Source organism: Podarcis vaucheri, assembly GCF_965113315.1.
Source record: "Podarcis vaucheri genome assembly, chromosome: 2".
NCBI lineage: Eukaryota > Metazoa > Chordata > Lepidosauria > Squamata > Lacertidae > Podarcis > Podarcis vaucheri.
This window is the reverse complement of record NC_138760.1, coordinates 17,864,508-17,886,930: the sequence shown is the minus strand read 5'-3', so window position 1 is coordinate 17,886,930 and position 22,423 is coordinate 17,864,508. Positions and strand designations below refer to the sequence as shown.

The 22,423-nt window shown below is 49.6% G+C and overlaps 1 long non-coding RNA gene across 1 annotated transcript; it reads right to left on the bottom strand.

Annotated features, from left to right (window-relative positions):
• Positions 1 to 9,451: 9,451 nt before the first annotated feature.
• On the bottom strand, positions 9,452 to 14,430 carry LOC309527167. The gene is made up of 2 exons (XR_014217123.1): positions 13,852 to 14,430; positions 9,452 to 10,188 (listed from the first exon to the last, which is right to left on the bottom strand). It is a non-coding gene; the product is annotated as an uncharacterized lncRNA (long non-coding RNA).
• Positions 14,431 to 22,423: the final 7,993 nt, after the last annotated feature.

Below are 22,423 nucleotides of genomic sequence, written 5' to 3'. Positions count from 1 at the left end.
CTGATCCTCCTGCATGCCCCAATACATTTTGTTATTTTATGATTATTTGCTAAATTTGTACTCCATCCTTCCAAGTGAATTCAGGGTGGCACTGATTTGTTACAAGTGGGCCTCCCCGATGAATGTAAGAGGCAACTCTATCTTTCTGTGTACATCCCCCTATACATTCAAGCAAATGGGGGAGCCATCTTGTGTTACTGCCCCAGGAACTGAAGATTGGACTTCAAGGTCTCCGCAATCTGTATTTTCATCTCCGTGCTATTTCCAGACGCTATCGCCATAAACCAACGTTTTCCAAACTTCTGATAGCTGCTGCTTAAATGATTTTCGGTACGATTCTATATGCATCTCCCCAGAAGTTGAGTTGCACTGTGGACCTACTCCCAGGGAAGTGTGCACAGGATTTCACAGCACATAAGCTGGGAATGACTCATGTTTCAGCCTGACAAGGAGCCACTGAGGTCAGTGAGTTCGTCTGTTAATTATGAGAGCTACTGAGATCAGCGGTGGGAATGAAGATCCAAGTCAAAGCCTGTTATTTACTTAGTGCCTGCCAGTAGTAGGGTCCTCTTCTCAACACTGGCAAGTGTGCAGGTTACGATGTGCCTGCCTTGTCTTGTCTGGATAATTTATGCTTCCTAATTTCAACCTCCTCCCTCCAGGAATCTAGGGCTATTGATGGGTAAACAACCCAACCGCTGCTTGAAATCCAAAACTAAAGATAGAAAATGACAGAGACAGCTGCCAGGGAAAACACTGGCACTACAAACAGAGAAGGCAAATTGCCAGATCTCATGTTTTTAGTTGGGAAAGGGAAATGGGGAATATATACAAATATATATGAAAAGACAAATTCAGGTGGCAGTTGTCTCAAAATGCAGCTGTCCCAAACATGGTATGACTAGTTTGGACTGTGCCAGCTCCAGGTTTTTTGTGTTTGCAGGTTAGAGATGGGGAGTTGTTGGCAAGATGCCCCCAGCGGGCCCAAACTTCCCCACCACAAAGAGGAAAAGATGAGGCACACCTTGACTTGGGATAGTGGTGGACGGGGAGGAAGAGATTTGCTGTTCCACTTCAGGCAGCAAAATGTTTTGAGCCAGCTCTGATGCCAACCATTTGGTTGAATGTCCAACAAAGTTGTTGCAGAAGCACAACAGCTCACAAAACAGAACTACCCTGCATTCCCTATACTCTCTCTCACACACACACTCACACACACAATCTGCTCTGGAGCACTTTTGGGGGGGGAGGGGGGAGGGAGGCTGCATGCAGGAGGAGGGGGGGCAAGTTCTGTTGCAGGAATGGAAATATTTCTCCTTGCCCATTGCTTTGTTGGATTCAACCTCTTGACTTGAACCTTAATTTTGTGATCATGCTGCATTGACCCAATAAGGAAAAGAAAAATTCTTCTCCATGACAAGAGAGGGCTGATTCAGATGTTAGCTTGGGGGCTTAGGTGCTGCTGAAAAATGCAAGCAAAAATACTTCTTTGAGCCTCGTGACCATAGTACTTCCATGGTCATGGTCATGCGAAGCCAGGGGTGAGGACCAGAAGGTGTGGTGATCCACATCACTGCTACACTGACTGGCATGGATTGAGATTGAGCTGTGCAAGCTGATGAAAATCCCTTGTATTCCTTCTATGGCAGCTACTGGAAGGAAATGTAGACTCAAGGTCTAAACCGCCATGGTATTGTCTCTGGTGTACACCCCAGAGTATATACTGCAGCTTCTAAGCAAGACCACAGTGAGACTGTGGTGTCGAGTTTGTTGTTTGGGATTGCTCCACGGCATGATTGATCGCGGTGTCCCCATCAGTGAAGGACAACAATGGCTCCCCACAAGCACTCACCACAAGAGGGGAGGCAGAAGCCACAGACTTCCCAAGAGGCACAAGAGACACAGCAAGGTTTTTAAGGTTTTGTTTTGGTGTCTGGACAAAGAGCCAGCAGCACAGGGTAGAGAGGATAGATTGCAAACACCAGTTGCGGCGAGGAGCTCGTGGATCTATGGCCAATTCTCTTCCTGTGCGCTTCTTCGCTCAGTACAGAACGATCCTCTCTCATCACTGCAAGCTAACATCAGCACCGTGAAAACCAGAGGGGGTCTGGGAAATGTTCAGGATGGTGACATAATAAATAAACAAGCAGAAAAGAAGTTGCACCACCCATGGCTCATGCCTGAGTAATATGTGTCTATGAATTACAATCAGATTCTTTACTCTCTATACCAGACAGATCTTTGCTTTTCCCTTTTAAGGGTCCATTTGACATTTTCTCTCCCTCAAATATCAAGCAAGTCTTCAGACACAAAAATTAAGGTGGGGTAGGCTCTGATCACCCACCCTACCAAAGTCCATCAGAACCATGTGTTCTTAATGTGCCTGCTTGCTCTCTCAGGTCTCACCCCTGATTCCCTCCCTAGCCAGCTTGCATCTGAGTGTGTGTGAGAGAGAAAATAGGGGAAATGATTTGTTTTCACTTCATGTTTTTGGAAGGCAGAAGACCTGGCCTGCAGGTGTCCTTTGAGGGTGCCTCAGCAGCACATCTGGAGGCTCTGGTTGAAATGCAAAGGCTGCTTGGAGAGAGGGGAAGATTGATTAAGCTCTTTTCTGTGGTAGTCTCCCCAACTTATTGAGCATATTCAGAGGTAGTCTGCATCTCAACCTGGAGGCTCCATATAGCAATCTACTGACGGACGCCCTTCTCCACAAAAAGCCTCCATTCAACTGAACAGGCAATAGATGTTTACTTACTCTTGCTTTACTTTTAATACAGATGAGCACTGCACTTTACAGTTGGAATCACCTGAGACAGGTGTCGGTACGCTTTAATCAGGTTGGGTCTGGCTGAAGTTGGTGGGGCCTTAAATCTGTCTTAAAATACCAGCCTCCATGGCCTAATTTAGCACAGGAGTGTGGAAAGTTACCCCAGAGCAACATGCATGTGGGGCTCCCACTACTGTCCCTGTGTTATTAACAAACCACACCTTTATGGACACACATGCCCCACTTGCATAATCTTCCCTGTACACCTAAAGTTTTGCAGAGAACCCAGTGTTCTCACAAAGCCTTCTTTTTTTATATATATAAATATTTATTAAGTTTTCACAAATTTAAAAACACATACAATACACAGAATACAAAGATATACATACAATAACAAACACATATAATTTCAACTCCTTTTTTTCTTAAACTTACTTCATCAACTTCCCCGTACCTCCCCTTTCTGCATTCCAATTCCCAAAATTATTTCAGCAAATCCTTCCCCTTAATTTTATCCGATTTTTTCCTTTCCTTTTCTTTTACTTAATCTTTAACAGCTGTAATCCCTTACTTTATATAACCACAACATTTTAACATTCATTAATTTTGCAATATTTCTTAAGATAAATTTTAAATTTCTTCCCATCTTCTTCCGCCGTCTCTTTCCCCTAATCTCGGATTCTGTCAGTCATTTCAGCCAGTCCCATGTAGTCAATCACCTTCATCTGCCACTCTTCCAAGGTGGGTAGATCTTGTGTCTTCCAATACTTTGCTATGAGTATTCTTGCTGCTGTTGTAGCATACATAAAGAATGTTCTGTCCCTCTTTGACACCAATTGGCCGACAATGCCCAAGAGAAAGGCCTCTGGTTTCTTAGGAAAAGTACATTTAAGTACCGTATTTTTTGCACCATAACACTCACTTTTTTCCTCCTAAAAAGTAAGGGGAAATGTCTGTGCGTGTTATGGAGCGAATGCCTACGTGTGGCAAGGGGGGGGGGGTATCTGCTGCAGTCGTGAGCAGAGGATCCATGGTTCCCCTTCCTTCCCTCCTCCGTGGTTACAAAGCACGGATCCACATGGATCCTCAGGATTTTTGCATTGGGCTACTCCAAACTCACTGTCAGATCACATATCTGTGGCCACAGCATGAACCACAAAAATCATATATCCACTATTTCGTTTAGAATATTTTTTCCCTTGTTTTCCTCCTCTAAAAACTACGTGCGTGTTATGGTCTGGTGCGTGTTATAGAGCGAAAAATACGGTACCTTTTTCATTTCATTATATATCATTTCCCAGAAGACCTTAATCTTCGGGCACGTCCACCAAAGGTGAAAGAAAGTACCTTCAGTTTCTTTACATTTCCAACATTTATTATCGGGCAAATGGTAGATCTTTGCAAGCTTGACTGGAGTCATGTACCACCTGTAAATCATTTTCATAATATTCTCTCTTAAGGCATTACATGCCGTAAATTTTATACCGGTGGTCCACAACTGTTCCCAGTCAGCAAACATGATGTTGTGACCAATGTCTTGTGCCCACTTAATCATGGCTGATTTAACTGTTTCATCTTGCGTGTTCCATTTCAGCAACAAGTTGTACATTCTTGACAAATTCTTAGTATTGGGTTCTAACAGTTCTGTTTCTAATTTTGTTTTCTCCACCTGAAAGCCAGTTTTCCTGTCCTGTTTGTAAACCTCCATTATTTGGTAATAATGGAGCCAATCTCGTACTTTAAGCTTCAATTTCTCATAACTCTGTAATTTCTCTCACAACAAAATCCTTAAATTCCTCTACCTATAATCACATTAAATACTACTAAAGAATACAATGAAGATCAATGGACCAACGTACTGGAGTTAATTTCAAAACATAGAACATAATCTATTAGGAATTATAAAACAATTGTATGCAGAAAATGATAAAAAAATAGGAATGTCTATTGATGGTATCCTACAGCATTAAAAGATGATATCCTATAACATTAAAAGGAAAAAATCCCTAATTTGTCTATTTATTCAAGGTACTACCGATAAACTGATCGCCGAAGAATTGATGCTTTTGAATTATGGTGCTGGAGGAGACTCTTGAGAGTCCCATGGACTGCAAGAAGAAATCAGGAAATCAGCCCTGAGTGCTCACTGGAAGGACAGATCCTGAAGCTGAGGCTCCAATACTTTGGCCACCTCATAAGAGAAGACTCCCTGGAAAAGACCCTGATGCTGGGAAAGATGGAGAGCACAAGGAGAAGCGGACGACAGAGGACGAGATGGTTGGATAGTGTTCTCGAAGCTACCAGCATGAGTTTGACCAAACTGCGGGAGGCCGTGGAAGACAGGAGTGCCTGGCATGTTCTGGTCTATGGGATCACGAAGTCGGACACGACTAAACGACTAAACAACAACCGATAAACACTCCTCCAGAGAAATGAAAGAGCTGAGAAAAAATGTAAATCTATGAGTACACATAGGAAAGAAATCCAGAAGAGGAACAAGCTAAAGGGAACAAGGACACAAATGGTAGAGAACACGTAAAAGAGGCCTCCATGTGATTCCCTTCCACCGTAAAGAGCAAACTATCAGATCCAGATCCATGCAGATCTCTACAGTTTGTTCAGGGCGTCGGGAACTGTAGTTTCTTCGGGGCTCTGGAAAGCGCAGTGTGCCAAGGGAGCTGGGAACTGTAGTTTAAGGGTGCTGGGACCTGTAGCTCCCGGGATGTGCATATGCACGCGTTTGCTTTAAGTGCAATTCTGCAACCCAAAAGAAGGTTTATCATGAGGACTACACTCTTGTGCACGGAATTGAAATTACAGAACCCTTGGATTACATATTTCTTAAAAATTGAAAGTGTAGGTTTGCTTTGAAGGGACTTGAGTGTTTTTATGTCCCAGGTTGTTTTTAAGTGCATATCTATATAACATATGGGACCAAAGGGGGTGTGAAATATGTCTACGTCTGAACTGTATTTAAATGCGGAGAAAATATTTGCAGTTCCTACGGAAACTACCGGGGGGGGCACATCTTTAAAGTTGTTAAATGTTACAAATATTAGGCCTGAACCTATCCTTTCGACTTGACAGCTCAGGGAAGATACCAAGCTTTATGAATCCTATAAAATCAACCCCTTTGCCAAGTTCTTCCATTCCAGCACCATTTTGCCCTTGGAAAAAAGACTCTTTCCCCTTCCACCTCCCCAGGATTGAAGACATGTGTATACACCTCCTGCCCCAGGAAATGCCCAGAGGTGACAATTGCTGGGCTCCTGGTTCTCCAAGGGAAGACAAATCTCATCCCCAGACTTGCCTCCGGCTCCAGACATGCCAAGGAAGTTCTGTTATACTTTGGGTGGTGGGTACTTAAGAAATGTTTGCCTATGAAGCTAAGCTTATACTATACTTGGGTGTTGCCCCGACATAGCTGCCTATGCTAATCTTGTGTAACCCTCCCCTTTTGTGACATGTTAGTGATGTAGCAATGATGTATTGATGATGCTGTGCAAACTGTATTCTGACATATGGTGGGAAAGTTTTCAAAGTCAATGTGGCCCCGTGCTCTGGGTTCACTGGCTGCTGTTGAACCTGTTGCGCAACAATAAAGGTTCTGAGGCTATTGACTGCTCTTTTGCTCCAAATTGCTTGCTTGCTGGGATTTCCTTATTTTACTGACGACATGGACCTGTGGGGGGGGGGACCTGTACCCCGACAAGCTGGGCTGTTGAGTAGTCTCTCAACCCGGAATTTTCCTTACCAGTGTGGAACCTCTAATGGAGCTATCTCCCCACTCCCCCCCCAAATATTGTTCCTTAGACTGTCCCTGTGGCTGAGTTTTTAGTTTTTTAAGAAAAGCACATTTCACATCAAATTTAGCTGCAGATTAAGCTGGGGGAAGGGAGGGGTCACTCTCTCTCTCCTAAACCTCTCCTGTCCACCACCACCCTTTTCTGGGCACAATTATTTTAGACAGCCCACCCCTGTTTCCTTCCTATGCAGAGTTAAGGTCCAATATGCTGCTATTACTGTTATTATTGTGAGCTTTGCAATGGTCATGGGGGATAATTTGCAGGAAATGTGTGGCTTACTGTGTTTCTTTTTTAAAAAAGATCTGTTTGCAAAAGGTATGTATAGAAAATCAATCAATCAATTACTAATAGGTCCTCAAAACACCTGGGGAGGTACTGCTGCTAGAAACTATCCCCCCTCCCCGTCCATCCCACTTCTAATGCAAACCCCTTTCCTCAGTCAAGATGGGATTTCTGCTAAAAGAGAGTTGGACAACTTGGGGGTTTCAGCAGGAAATTCAAGGCAGCCCCCTGCCTGAATGAGACTGGATTCCCCTGCTAAAACAAAGAAGGGGGGCTGTTTAGGAGATAGATCCAGACAAACCCGCGTCTGAATCAGGAATGGGTTTGCTTGGAATCCTGCCCAACTGAGCAGAATTTAAGCCCTGCTCATCGGCTGACGTTGAAAACCAGACATCGCCCGGCCCTGGGCAGGATGGCACACCGAGCCTCCTTACATCTGTTCAAAGGAGGCTGCAAAGCGGGGGTCATTTCGCGGTCTTCTTTATTTCTATGCTCTTTTAGATGTGGCTTCATAGCCGAGTGAGAGATTTGAGCCCCAGTGCCTTCCAGGTCCTAGTTTGGCAGTCTAACCACTAGGTCGCACTGCCTCTCTACCTTCCTGCTTGAAGGATCCCTTAATTGGGGACCTATATTCCTGCTTAAACCAGCTTTCTTTTTAGGACTGTGAACTTTTAAGGCGCCCCCACCAAGAATCCTGGGAACTGTAGTTTGTTAAAGGTGCTGGGAACTGCAGCTTTCTCAGGGTTCTGGAAACCATATTGAGCTCTTTGGAATTCTCAGAGATTGGGGGGGTGGGCTGTTAACAGATGCTGCGGAAATGAATTCTTCTTGTGGTTTTCCGTGTACGAGATCCATCCCAGTATATAAGCACTACGGTTTGGGAGGAGGCCAGTTATTTGGAAAGCAGAAGGTCGACAGAAAAAGACACCCAGACTTTTGTGGACTGTGGCAGATGAGGTCAGAGGGAGACTGCGATTTGGGGAGAATGTATCTTATTCTAAGGAAAGCTTAATTCCACAGAAACAGAAAAGATGTTTGACTTTCTAGGATATGGCACTGCTGTTCAGATCGCAAGTTACCCAACCTCACAATTACTTAGAGTCATGCAAACAGACCGATAGCCCATTCTAGTCCAATGCACTGATGTCCACAAAAACCGGACGGATGATTCAAGGAAGCTTCCAGGCAGGGCATGAAGGCATTTAGCTCTTCCCCCCTCCCAGAACTGATATTCCAGGACAAACCTTTTTTATATCAGAACTTTAATGCGCTATTAGAATTAAAAGAGGGGGACACCCAGCCGGATGGGCGGAGTCTAACTAAATTATTATTACGGTATTTTTCGCTCTATAGGGCGCACCTGACCATAGGGCGCACCTAGTTTTCAGAGGGGGAAATCAAGGGAAAAAATATGACCTCCCCCCATCCCTGGGAGCAGCCAAGTTACAGGGAACCAGGCAGAGGCCTTCTCAGTGGTGGCGCCTTCTTCATGGTGGTCCACTACTGCTTTAAGGGAGGTCTTGAAATAAGTAGATTTGTTGCTGATCCAAAACACCCACCACCCCCCCACACATGAAAACAAAGACCACCACAGCCAACTACAAATGAATAACCACACCCTAGGCCACCCGACCCCACCCCCACCCATCTCCCCCCCCTCCACCTCTTTCCCCTTTCCTTCCTAATGTCTCAACAAATGAAAATGATTTGTAAAAATGTTACATGGGGGGGGGGGGAAACATGAGAGAGAGACATTGCACACTTTTGTAAATCAACAAAATCTTTAATAAATAAATAAATAAATACTAAAAAAAAAAATCATAAAAGAGGCCTCCTCACTGGAAGGACATCAAAGCCCACCTGAAGTCCCAAAATGCCTGAAGTCCTGATCCACGCAGATCTATGCGTGTATGGAGTGATCTGCGTGGATCTGCATCTGACAGCTTACGACTCCCTGTTGTAGGGAATCACTTGTATAATCGTATGATTGGGGACATCAGGTGGCCTATGATGTCCTTCAGGTAAGCTTTGGGTGTATGGCTTTCCTCCATCTCCACTGCGCAGGATTCCTCTGGAATGACAAGATCACTTGCCCAGCTTTCCTCCATCTCCACTACACAGGATTCCTCTGGAATGACAAGATCACTTGCCCAGCTTTCCTCCATCTCCACTACGCAGGATTCCTCTGGAAAGACAAGGTCACTTGCCCAGCTTTCCTCCATCTCCACTACGCAGGATTCCTCTGGAATGACAAGATCACTTGCCCAGCTTTCCTCCATCTCCACTACGCAGGATTCCTCTGGAATGACAAGATCACTTGCCCAGCTTTCCTCCATCTCCACTACGCAGGATTCCTCTGGAAAGACAAGGTCACTTGCCCAGCTTTCCTCCATCTCCACTACGCAGGATTCCTCTGGAATGACAAGATCACTTGCACAGCCTTCCTCCATCTTAACTGCACAGGATTTGACAAGATCTTCCGCATGGGTTTCCTCCATCTCCACTGTGGAGGATTTCTCTTGAATTACCAGGTCCAGCAGAGAACCACACTTTGAACAAGTAGTAAGACTCTCGCTTTTCCCCGCACTTCCTGGGGTAATCACCACTACAGTTTCTATTTGAGATGTATCTGTTGCGGTGGTCCTGATGCAACATCTCTCCATCCCAACCAATGCTGCACTCAGCAGCTGGAAACCCCCAGCAATACAGCCTAGATAAATAGAAGGTCCAATATGCTGCTCACTGGGAATTTGAGGCAACTCAAAAGTTTCAGGGAAGTCAATTTCCCCATTTTGTAAGACAGCAGACATGTTCCATATCACGGAAATCAGGACGAGTATCCCTGCTGGTAAGTTCAGCAGAGCTCCAAGCCCAAAAAAGGTTAAGAGAAAATCCTTATGGTTTCTGGTCTCGAACACATTGCAGAGGGCAAATGCCTGTAATCCAAGGGCCGCTGAATTCATAATGGCAGCTAAGGCCATTAAGTCCTGAGCAACAAAAATTTCCCTCGGGAGGTTTGGATGTTGTTCATGGAGCTCTTCACAATGGTAATAATAGTTTCCGTCGTTAGAAGGGTCTTTCAAAAAACAGACCTGCCAGATCCCGATCCAGATGTTTTCAGAGGCAATTCCCTTTATGTTTTCGACACGCCACACTCGCCAGTTGACAATGGCTATTGAGGCAATGCACATCATCCAGGCCATAATATCCATCAGGAATGCACATAAGAGGAGGCAGGACACCAATCTCAGCCACCTGACTACCAGGGAGCCTTCTTTCACCCACAGGGGGGGGTTGGAGATGAGGGGAGCAGGGGAGACCTTGGAAGACATCCTGGAAACAAAAGAGAAGACAACATGCAGTGAGAGAGGGAATAACAAGCATGTCTAGTCATTGAAGGACATCCTTCCATGCACAGAAAGAAGCAGCAAAAGAAAGAGTTCCCCTGATCTCCCCCCCCCACCCCCCGGTTAGGTATAGACATCTGATCCACACATACTTTCTTCCAGCAAACTGCTACTGATTTAATATACAGTGGTGCCTCGCAAGACGAAATTAATTCGTTCCGCAAGTCTCTTCGTCTTGCGGTTTTTTCGTCTTGCGATGCACGGTTTCCCATAGGAATGCATTGAAAATCAATTAATGCGTTCCTAGGGAAACCGCCTTCAGACCAGGTCCGGGGACAGTCTGTCCCCGGACCTCTTCTGAAGGCTGGGGGGGGGGACAAGGGCTTTTCTTCCCACCCCCAGCATTTTAAAAAACCCTGGGACAGCGGAGGACTTCTCCGCTGTCCGGGCGACCTTAAAATGATGGCGGGCGGCATTTTAAAATCGCCCTGGGACAGCGGAGGACTTCTCCACTGTCCGGGGCGATTTAAAAGCCCCTGGGAAGGCAGGCAGGGGGGACAAAGACTTTCGCCCCCCGCCCGCCTTCAGAAGGTGTTCCCGCCCCCCCCCCCGCCCGGCTTCGCAGCAGCGCTACGAAGCCCGGCGGCTGGGGCAGGTGTTTCCGCCCCCCCACCCTGCTTCGGAGCAGCGTTCCGAAGCGGGGTGGCTGGGGCAGGTGTTCCCGCCCCCCCCGCCCGGCTTCGCAGTAGCGCTACGAAGCCCGGCGGCTGGGGCAGGTGTTCCCGCCCCCCCGCCCGGCTTCGCAGCAGCGCTACGAAGCCCGGCGGCTGGGGCAGGTGTTCCCGCCCCCCGCCCGGCTTCGCAGCAGCGCTACGAAGCCCGGCGGCTGGGGCAGGTGTTCCCGCCCCCCCACCCCGCTTCGGAGCAGCGTTCCGAAGCGGGGTGGCTGGGGCAGGTGTTCCCGCCCCCCGCCCGGCTTCACAGCAGCGCTACGAAGCCCAGCGGCTGGGGCAGGTGTTCCCGTCCCCCCCACCCCGCTTCGGAGCAGCGCTACGAAGCCCGGCGGCTGGGGCAGGTGTTCCCGCCCCCCCACCCCGCTTCGGAGCAGCGTTCCGAAGCGGGGTGGCTGGGGCAGGTGTTTCCGCCCCCCCACCCCGCTTCGGAGCAGCGCTACGAAGCCCGGCGGCTGGGGCAGGTGTTCCCGCCCCCCGCCCGGCTTCGCAGCAGCGCTACGAAGCCCGGCGGCTGGGGCAGGTGTTCCCGCCCCCCCACCCTGCTTCGCAGCAGCGCTACGAAGCGGGGTGGCTGGGGCAGGTGTTCCCGCCCCCCGCCCGGCTTCGCAGCAGCGCTACGAAGCCCGGCGGCTGGGGCAGGTGTTCCCGTCCCCCCCACCCCGCTTCGGAGCAGCGTTCCGAAGCGGGGTGGCTGGGGCAGGTGTTCCCGCCCCCCGCCCGGCTTCGCAGCAGCGCAACGAAGCCCGGCAGCTGGGGCAGGTGTTCCCGCCTCCCCCACCCCGCTTCGGAGCAGCGTTCCGAAGCGGGGTGGCTGGGGTAGGTGTTCCCGCCCCCCCGCCTCGCTTCGGAGCACCAGGAGAAGCAATCTCCCCGCAGCCGCTTGCTTCAAAAGAGGTCCGGGGGCAGCGGGAAGCGCTTCCCGTTGCCCCCGGACCTCTTTTGAAGCAAGGGGCGGTGGGGAGAAGCGATCTCCCCGCCGCCCCTTGCTTCAAAAGAGAAGACCCGCTGTCCCCGGGGCAAGCTTCGTTTTGCGAAGCAAGCCCATAGGGAAATTCGTCTTGCGAGGCAACTCGAAAACGAAAAAACCTTTCGTTTTGCGAGTTTTTCGTCTCGCGAGGCGTTCGTCTTGCGGGGTACCACTGTACTCTTGCACTGTTGCTGTGAAAATCAGCAACCTGTTGTGGATGGGAGCTGCTCATGTTTCGCTGTCCTGCTATTTGCTACTGCAGCTATCCTTTTCCACCGAGCATAAACACACCTGATGGCATAGTGAGGAATGCTTAATCCATAAACTTACGTGAAATGCCTTCCTCAGCTACAGTCTAGAGTGCCAGGAACAGAGCAGGTATTTGCTAGGTGCTCCTGAGCCTCAAGAAGACTGATCTGTTGGCCACTGAGCTGACGTTCGCCTGAGCAGCCGGCCAGCCACAGCAGCAACTGCTCCGCAGAATTCTTAGGTCAGTTACAGTTACAGTTAGAATCCTGACAACAACACAAATCATAACTCCAAGGTACTGGTCATTTGGAACATCAGGAAAGTGGAAAATGGGAGGGAACTGAGTTCCCTTCTTTCCCAATGCAGAGTGTCTTTTCCAGGACACTGTGCAGTTAAAAACACGTTCTTCCTGAAGTCAGATTCAGAGCAGTTCCAGCAGTAAAAATGGTGATGTGTGTATCTCAGTACAGATTTGTTTGATGGTCCTGAATGCATTTCATAAAGGATCTCCATGTACAAGAAAGGCTAATAGCATGAGGCCCTGAACAATAAGAATCTCCTTGGCAAAATTATTGAAGACTCCTTACAAACCTATCATTCTTCTTCCCCATCCCATCTTGTTTGGACATTATAGTAAGGGAGAAGATCTTAGCTCTTTTCCTTTGCACTGGGATTACATGAAATTTGTGCCATGGGACCCCATCACTCACACCAATACGGGCAACACCATTTTCAGAACCTAGGTGCCCATGATTTAAAATCGCTTTCCTAAGACACTTCAGTCAAAATATTTGTGTTGCTTCCTTCCTTCCTTCCTTTCTGTGTTGATGCTCTGAATGTGAGGTGCTCAGCTGCATGCAGTTTCCACTGAAGTGTGTGTATGTGTGATTAACATTTGGCCAAGCAATGGGCCTAAATCCATCTATTTCACCTGAAATAACTTTGGGAGCCAGCCTTTAAAAATCTAAAGTAGATATCAAATTCAGAGGAATTAAAAGCTGTCATCTTTTTGACTATTTGAAACATCTTAGAACATACACAAATGTTAATGTTTGAAGGAAGGCAGCAAATGGAGCATTGGAGCCATCCATTCATCCCAGGTGTTGTGACCATTGATAAGATGAAGCACTTTCACATCGCATGGCAGTGTGCAGTGCTTTTAAAAAGGTAAAGGACCCCTGACAGTTAAGTCCAGTCACGGCTCTGGGGTTGCGCCACTCATTGGCTTTACTGGCCGAGGGAGCTGACATTGGTCCGCAGACAATTTTTCCGGGTCATGTGGCTAGCAAGACTAAGCCGCTTCTGGCGAAACCAGAGCAGCGCACAGAAACGCCGTTTACCTTCCCGCCGGAGTGGTACCTATTTATCTACTTGCACTTTGACGTGGTTTGGAACTGCTAGATTGGCAGGAGCAGGGACCGAGCAACGGGAGCTCACCCCGTCAAAGACGCAAGTCCAGTTCTGTATCTGCATGACATCCTCCACACCCAAATGCTCTCCCCGTTCTGTTTCCCCCACTTAATCCGGATACACCATCTCCATTGAAAACTCTGCTCAGTGACACCCATCCAATAGAAAAGTGCTGACCGTCTTCCTGCAGATACACTTCCGTGCAGGGGTTTGGCCGACAAGTTCTTCCCGAGTGGGGGGATGTTTTCAGGGGCTCTTTGCTTTTCCCTGCCTCCCCTTTCATCCTCACCTGAGGAGATCTTGGCCATTCTCTTGACAGGGACCTCCGTTCTCAGGCCGGATTTCTGTTTTCCTTCATTCCTCCTTCTCCCAGTCTGGTTCCCTGAGAAAATAAGAGAGAGGAGGTTTCATGCAAGTCAAGGTGTGCAATGGATCTTCAGGGCATTTGGAAGGAAGAAAAGGTTCAGGAACAAGCGACGCAGCAGCCCCCCAAGCGGAAAAACACATTTGGACATATCGTTCAGGAGATTCGCCCCCCCTCCTTTTAGGATATATATGCAGAACATCCTGTGCTCCTATTAATATACAAAGTGGGGTATTTCATATGATAAGAATGGAGGAAGCTGCCTTAGACGGAGCCAGACCAATTTTGGGAAAGGGCTACATGGGCCAGTCCACCAATTGGCTACCAATGAGAACATAGCAAAACAGAAGATGGCTGCCATGGTGGATGGCAAAAAATGGCTGCCCTATGGTGTGGTATGAAATAAAATTGCCTGGCTGTGAGTGTGAAGGCCGCTCCCCACAAGGCCCTTTGCACCTGGCCTAGGAGGGCGAGGCCCACTCTCACCAGCCCTACTGAAGAGGCTCCTCACCCCACTGTGAGGCGTGAAGGCCGCTCCCTGCATGTAGGTTAATTCACAAGCAAGGGCAGTGAGCTCCTTCAAGGTGTTTTTGAAGGGGTGAAGGTCAGGATGACCAATGGAGAGCCAGGCTAAGAACCTCTGACACCATTTTAGAGAGCAAACTAGAAGCTAAAAGCCTGAAGTCATTTTCTGAGAGCAAAGCCTCTCTCCTGTTTGCAACTGTTTGCAAAGAGCAAGTGTGGTTAGGATATTTTGCAGAGGCAGCAAGCATGCAAGCTTGTGGGTGCAGCTAGCTTGCCCCTGCAGGAAGTTTGCCAGTTGAGGTTAAGCCATTTCTGAGAAACGACCCCTGACAAAGGCAAGTAGCAGGATGTTTGCTGACCGCCAGGCTCCAGGTGGTAAACCACACGACTCACTTCGGCACATTTCTTGGAAGTAGGGGGTTCAGGGGCACTTCCTGGAACTAGTACAGAGGTTAAGTAGATTATAAGCCAGTAGCGCCACCTAGTGGAATAGGCAACTTGGAACCGAAAGGACACACCAATTTATTAATTGGTTGAGCTTTAATGAATATGCATCAATGACCATAGGAAATTGTCAATCATTGGCTAAAGGGATGCCAAGGGGCTGAACTGTGCTTTGCAAGAAAGTATATGAGTTAGCTACCCCCAAGGAGGGGTGGGCATTCTTCATTTTCCTGAATGCACCCTATTTGCTTTTTGTCTGACAAAAATCCAAATAAAAAAAACTTTTTCTTTAAGAAACTTTGCTGCCTGATTTTTTTCATTCCTGGTCTGTATTTCTGAAGTCCCTTTCATTTCTGGTGCCAAAAGTGACTCGGATCAGAAGGACTTTAAGTGTCCTCAGAGACCAGGAGGCAGCTCCCTTGCCCTCTGGGCAGTGACGGCGGAGGGCCAACAGACCTCCTGGCTTCCAGGTGCACACCGAACCTTTTCTTCGGAGGGGGACAGAAGGCAACTTGACCCTCTTGCTGTATCCTGGGACAGAGGACAACGGATTTGAAGAGCCGAGGTTGGGAGGACAGGGCAGAGAACAGCCGGCTGGGGTGAGTACATGGCAACAAGCCCTGAGGGGATAGGAAATCCTCCTTTTAATTAATTAAGGAGAAGGGAGATTCTGATCAAATCTCCAGCGTGGATAGTGGCATTAAGTAGAAGGGTTGACCCCTGAGAACCACCCACGCTTTAGTATTAGGAAAGAGAGAAAGGGGGAAACACATGGTGGTTAGTGTGTCGTACAACGTCCAACAAAAGAGGCATTTTGTGCATGTATGTGTGTTACCCCAGGGCATTCCCCTGGGGTCGTAGCAACAAGTACTCCGTTTCCCAGTCGGGCGACCGCACCTGGGCGAGAAAAGTTGCGAAATGAATGTGTGAGTGTTTGGTGTGGGGACGCTGTATAGGGCCATACTGAAAATGGGAGGGGGAGGCTTGAAAGGTCCAGTAATTTCCCTTCAATGCATGTTAAACAACTTCAAGAAAGGATTCAGCGGAGACTATGGCATAGACCAGGGGGGACATCCTGACTAGATTCCCTATATAGACAACTGGCTGAAGGTTGTAGATGACAACCCCCCCCCCCGGTTGAAGAAATGCAGGACTGAACATTGCAAAGTCACTCCCTCATGTCAGGTTTTGGAGAGGGAAGATGTCCAAAAGAAGTGCAGTGTTTATGGAGAAGAGTGTACAGAACAGTAAGCAGTTATTACTGCATTAACAGAGGAAAATAAAAGAAAAGAGCATGAAACAGGATGCTGTTATAGAATTAATGTAACAGGATCTTGAGCAGACAAATGAAGGACTGAATAGATTAAACACAAGTCATTTAGAAGAGAGGTCTCAACTAATTCAAGACCTCCAGAGGCATGGAAGAGAATTTGACAACCTCAGAGAGGTTTTAGCTGAGAAAGACAAAGAAATTTCTGCTATTATTTCAAATACAAATGTGTATTCTGAGCAGATTAATATTTTGAAATGTCAGATCAAGTGCAAAGAGGATGAAATGCAAGACAGGGAAATAGTGTTGTCTAAGACTGAAAGGAAAGTCCAGTTACTGAAAGATTTACAAACCAAAGGTGTGAACAGTGGAGGCAGAAAGCTTTCAGACTTTCTGAACAGTTAAGTGCAAAAAAATCAGAACTGGCTGAGGGAAAAATTGAAAATGCTAGTAAAACAAAAGAGAATGAAGAATTTGTTAGGCAAAACAAAGAGACTAGCCAAACAGTTAAAGATCTTCATTCTGCAATCAATATTTGTGATGTTACTTACAGCAACAAACTCATGGAGTGTGACTCACAAATTAAATTGCTTAAAGAACAAATAAGTAAATCAGCTAAAAATTTACAAGAAACAGAAATAGAATGTAAGGAGGGAACAGACCATCTTAAATCCCAGGTTGATGAACATATCTCTGTAAAGGAGAAATTGAACAAGTTACTAAAATTAAAAGAAATACAAAGAACAAAGTTTTGTGAATGAGCTGAAATCAGTGAAAGATTCACACAACCAGCTCACTTTACAAAATGCAAAAGAAGGGATGAAGATTTAGCTAATTTATCCAGACAACTTGCTGAACATACTGACCATCTAGAAATTGTCAGAAGGTCACTGCAAGGAAAGGCAGAGATTGTGATATCCCTAAAAGACAAGCTTAAAGTTGTGGAGCAGCAGGCTTTTGCAAAATCGGGATCCTAGGCTTCAGTATTTTAGCAAAACCTCTAAATGAGAGTACCAGAGGAAGAGAAAGAGACCCCTTTGAGTGGGGACCGGCCCAACAAGAAGCCTTTGAGACTATCAAGCAATTAGATTCCACAGTGAAAGGCTGGCCACCCTGTCTGTGGGCTGTCACTGCCACCGTCACACTAGTGGAAGAAGCAGACAGGTTCATGTTTGGCCAGGAGATGCATGTGAATGTGCCCCATTCGGTTCTCACCCTTATGGAATATAAGGACTATACAGGCTGAAACAGGCTTTGCCCAACCCATTGAGAAGTCTGCAGGCGCAGTGGAAGCTTGTGAAGCAGACGTGCCTGATGTTCTAGAGAGACCAAAGGGTCCTAGCCATTTTAAGGGCCAGCCTTGATTCTTGGCTGTTGCCAATATTCCAAGGGAGGAAGCCCTGGGTCGTGTGGCAGGAACTGAAGACAGCATGTCAGGCCACAGTGGCAGCCAGACCAGAAGGGGCTGTAGGACGCCCAGAAAGCCCAGAGGGGGCTAGAGGATGCCCAGAAAAAGTACCAAGCCCAGAGGGGGCTGAGGCTGTTTTGGGAAGCTGTTTCTACGCTTCAATAAATCTGTGTGATGGACTGTGGGCTGGAGAGAGGCTGAGAGAAGGGAAGAGGAAGGCAGTTACAAGTTGTTCCTCAGGCAGCAGAGCACCCAGAAGTGGGGGTGCAAGCCAGGCAAGCCGTTCCAAGAGCTCTAAGAAAGCCAAAGTCTCCAAGAGTTGTTTGTGTTTTGAGGCAAAGTCCAACAGCAAAAGGCATTGCCCTGCAATTGGCAGTTGGATGCAAGGCTATAACGTCCAGAAGTTGAGACGTTACTAGAAGCAGTATGGGGCCCCGAAGAGATTGCCGTGATGCACTGCAAAGGCCATCGGAGAGGCCGGGACATGGTCACTAGGGGCAACCGGAAGGCAGACAACGCAGCTCGTGAAGCAGCTTTGAAACCTCCACCAGCACTCAACGCAGCCCTCATCCCACAACTCACTCCAGACGATGTGGAACCACGCTACACACCGGAGGAACAACAGTTGGCACGCCAGGAAGGAGCAACACTCCAGGAGGGATGGTTCCGTCTACCAGACAACCGTGTTTTTGTGCCCCAACATCTGGCTACCGTGATTGTGAAGAATTACCACGAGTCCACTCATCTAGGGGGTCCAGCTGCCAGAGTACACCTTGGGAGACTTTTCTATATCACTAACCTTTCTCAACTAGTTGCTGCTATATCCCAAAAGTGTGTCCTGTGCGCCAAGAACACCCCCAGACAAGGCCACCTTCCCCCACCGGGCGTACAACACGTGGGCTTCATCCCTATGGAAAGCCTGATTGTGGACTTCACTGAACTACCTCCAGTTAGGGGCATCAAATACCTGCTTGTGTTTGTCTGCACCCTGACGGGTTGGACAGTGGCCTCCCCAGAAGTATTGGCAGTGACAATGGCCCTGCCTTCATTGATAAAGTTGTGCAAGAAGTGTGCAAGGCGCTGCAGATAAACTGAAGGCTACACACAGCCTACAGACCCCAGAGTTTGGGAAAACCTGAGCGTATGTGTCAGGGTTACTTCCAGATCCTAGCTCACAGAGGATCACGCTAGCCAGCGGTTGTTGATTAAAAGTCTTTATTGAGTTACAGTCTCCATTCTTGAGCTGCTGCGTGCAACCCTACGCCTTATGCTTAGGTCGGCGAAGCTCCTTCTGAGTCTCCGCCCGTTGCGCACCAACTTAATATCCTAGCCCTGCTCCACCTTTTCCGCCTGACAGTTCTCCTCTGGGTCCCTCTGCCCCCCTGGGTCTCTCCCTTCCGGGATTCTTCTGACGCTGACCCCCCTGACTCCCCTGTCTCCTTGCGCCGGGCTTTAGGACCTGGCTCTCTTTCCGGGCTGCCTACTGCGCCACCTTCCTGTGCATTTGAACTTGGCGCGCGCGCCCAACCTTCCACTTTCCGTCTAACCGTCACTTCGCTCCCCGATGAAGGTGTGGCCACTCCTGACTCGTGCCCTCCCTCCTGTTGTGAGCTGCCAGCGCTAGTTCCCAGGCGCTCTTCCTCTTCCCTACTCTCTGGCGGTGACGTAGGTCCCGATCTCCAACTGCTCCCCTCTGAGTCCCCTCTGGCTCTTTCTTCCTGGGGTGTCCCCCTAGTCTCCCCCCTTGCCCTTGCCACTGGTGCTCCTCTTTGTGAATCTTCTGATTCACTGGACAGACTCGGAGATCTCGGGTCGTCGTCGTCACTCATCCTTTCTTCTGCCTCCTCCCCCTCGCTCTCTGTTTCCTCCCTTGCCCTCGCCTCTGCTCCTGAACCCCTGACATCCATCCCCCCCTCAAAGCCCCCCCTTCCCCCCTCCCCTCCCTCCGGTGCGGGAACTGGGTGCTGCAGTGTCAAAGGGACGAATGTCGGGTACAGTTCGCTTCCCGTGGCCGGCCTCCATCCGCAGACTCCCGGTTCTTCCTCCCTGCTCTCGTCAACGACGGTCACCTCTGCTTCCATCTCCGTGCCGCCGTGCTCGAGACCCTGGTTGTCCCCGAAAAAGTCCATGTCGGTCTCTCCCTCGCTTCCTTCTGTAGGCGTAGCTCGTCCTGGACCCTCCAGCCACTTCCTGCGCCACTGCTCCTCTGGTCGATCATCCCACCAATACGAGGGTTCTGAGGCAGATCCCGAGGGTGACCCCTCCGGGGAACGGGCGTCTCGTGTCGGTTCCTCATCCGAGTCGAACCCCCGGAACGTGCTGGCTGAAAGCGTGGGCGTGAAAAGCCAGTCGTCGAAAAAGTCCGCCGGCATTGGCCTATGGGGAAAGAGGGCATGAAACTCTTCCTTGAGCAGAGGTTCATCTAGAGCGTAGCCCGGCACCCAGCTGTTGGCATTGGCCGGGGTGCCCTCCTTAGCGAGAAGGTATTCTACCCCCTCTTCCCCCCATCTGGAGTCCAAAATCTCCGTGACTTCGTTGAGGCGCACCTCCTGTGCCACTCCCCGTTGCCTGGTTCCCTCTCGGAGCGGACTCGGCGCCGTGCCGGGTTCCTGAAACCTGTGCGGTGCCTTGTAGGGAGTGAGCACCGATCTGTGGAACACCGGATGCATTCTGGAACCCTCCGGAAGCGCCAGCCTGAAAGCCACCGGGTTGACCTGCTCTTCGACTTGGTAGGGCCCCAGTTGCTTATGCCCTAGTTTCTTCTTGGCCAACGACCTGGCCGGCACTGCGTGGGCTGCTAACCAGACCCAGTCTCCCACCTGGATCTCTTCGCCAACCCTTCTGTGTTTGTCTGCCTGCACCTTGTATGCGTGTTTGGCCAGCTCCAGGTGCCGCCGCAGCTGATCGTGAACCTCTTGCAACTCCGACGCGAACGCATCTGCTGTCTGCGGCTCCCCCTCCACCAGTCTTTCCAGTCCCGGGAAGGTTCTGGGGTGCCTCCCGTTGTTGGCGAAGAACGGCATGACCCCCGTGGACACGTGCTTCGTGTTGTTGTAGGCGAACTCGGCGAGCGGCAGGTAATCCACCCACGTCGCAGGCTGTTGATTCGCATAGCATCTCAGGTACTGCTGCATGATGGCATTGACCCGCTCCGCTTGCCCGTTGGTCTGCGGGTGTCTCGCCGACGCCAGGTTGATCTTGACGTTTAGGAAGCCCATCAGCTTCTGCCAGAAGTTCGAGATGAACTGCCGCCCGCGGTCGGACAGAATAGACCGTGGCAGACCGTGAACCTTGAACACGTGGTCTATGAACAGTTTGGCGGTTTGTTCCGCCGTGGCCACCTTCGCACACGGGATGAAATGCGCCATCTTGGAGAACAAGTCCACCACCACCAGCACGGCCGTCTTGCCCCTCGAGCTGGGCAGATCCGTGACGAAGTCCAGGGCGACTCTCTCCCATGGCTCGACCGGAGTTTGCAGCGGTTCCAACAGTCCGGCCGGCGGTCTGTGCACTGGTTTGGCCCTCTGGCAGGTGTCGCACCTCGCCACGTAGTCCGCGACCTCCCCTCTCATTCCGGGCCACCAGAAATCCCTGGCGACTAATTCCACCGTCTTCTCCTTGCCAAAGTGCCCGGCAGTGGGCGCGTCGTGCAGCTGATGCAGTACCTTGGCGCGAAGTTCGTCTCCCGGCACGTAGATGGCCCCTTTGCGGATGAGCAATCCATCTCTCAGCTGGAACCCGTTGGTCGCTGCCGTGCCCCTTCGCATCTCAGCCATCTTTGCTTGCGCGAAAGAGTCATTCTGCAACGCTTGTCGCACCGCCTCCAGGTCCACTGTCGCCGCAGCGCACGCCCACACTGTTGGCGCGAAGATGTGCATGGCGGCCGCTGGCGTGGCGTCCTCCAGATACTGTGGCTTACGGGATAGCGCGTCCGCCATGATGTTGGTGTCCCCCGGGACATACTCTATTCGGAAGTCGAAATTCGCAAAGAACTCAGCCCAACGTATCTGCCTCTGGTTCAGGAACTGTGCCGTGCGCCAGTGCTCCAGATTCTTGTGGTCCGTGCAGACCTGCACCGTGTGCTTGGCTCCAATCAGGAAGTGCCTCCATGCTTTGAACGCTGCATGAATAGCCAGCAACTCCCTGTCCCAGATGGTGTAATTCTGTTCGGACTTGCTGAGCTTCCTGGAGTAAAACGCTCCGGGCCTCCAAACCCCCTGCGGGTCCTTCTGCAGCAGGACTGCTCCGACGGCCCTGTCCGAGGCGTCTGTTTCAACTCTCATCGGCCTGCTAGGATCGACATGAAGCAGCTGTTCCTCCGAGGCGAAAAGACGCTTGAGTGCCTGAAAGGACTGCTCCGCCTGCGCTGTCCAGATGAACTTCTTTTTCTTGGAACTGAGCGTGTCTGTAATGGCTGCAGTCTGCATAGCGAAGCCTTTGATGAACTTGCGATAGAAGTTCGCGAAGCCGACAAATCGTTGGACCTCCTTCCGGTTGCGTGGGCTTTTCCAATCCAACACCGCTCGAACCTTGGCGCTGTCCATGGCGAGCCCCTTGTCAGACAACCTGTATCCCAGGAAATCCACCTCCGTCACGTCGAATTGGCACTTCTCCAGCTTGGCGTAAAGCCTATGTTGCTGGAGCCTGCTCAGCACTTCCCTGACGTGTCTGTCATGCTCCTGCTGCGATTCCGAAAAGATCAGGATGTCATCCAAGAAACAGACGCACGTCTTGTAGAGGAGCCCCGCCAACACGTGATGCATGAAAGCTTGAAAAACGTGGGAGCCATTTTGCAATCCAAAAGGCATAACTCTATATTCGTAGGTGCCCAGGGGTGTGAACATGGCTGT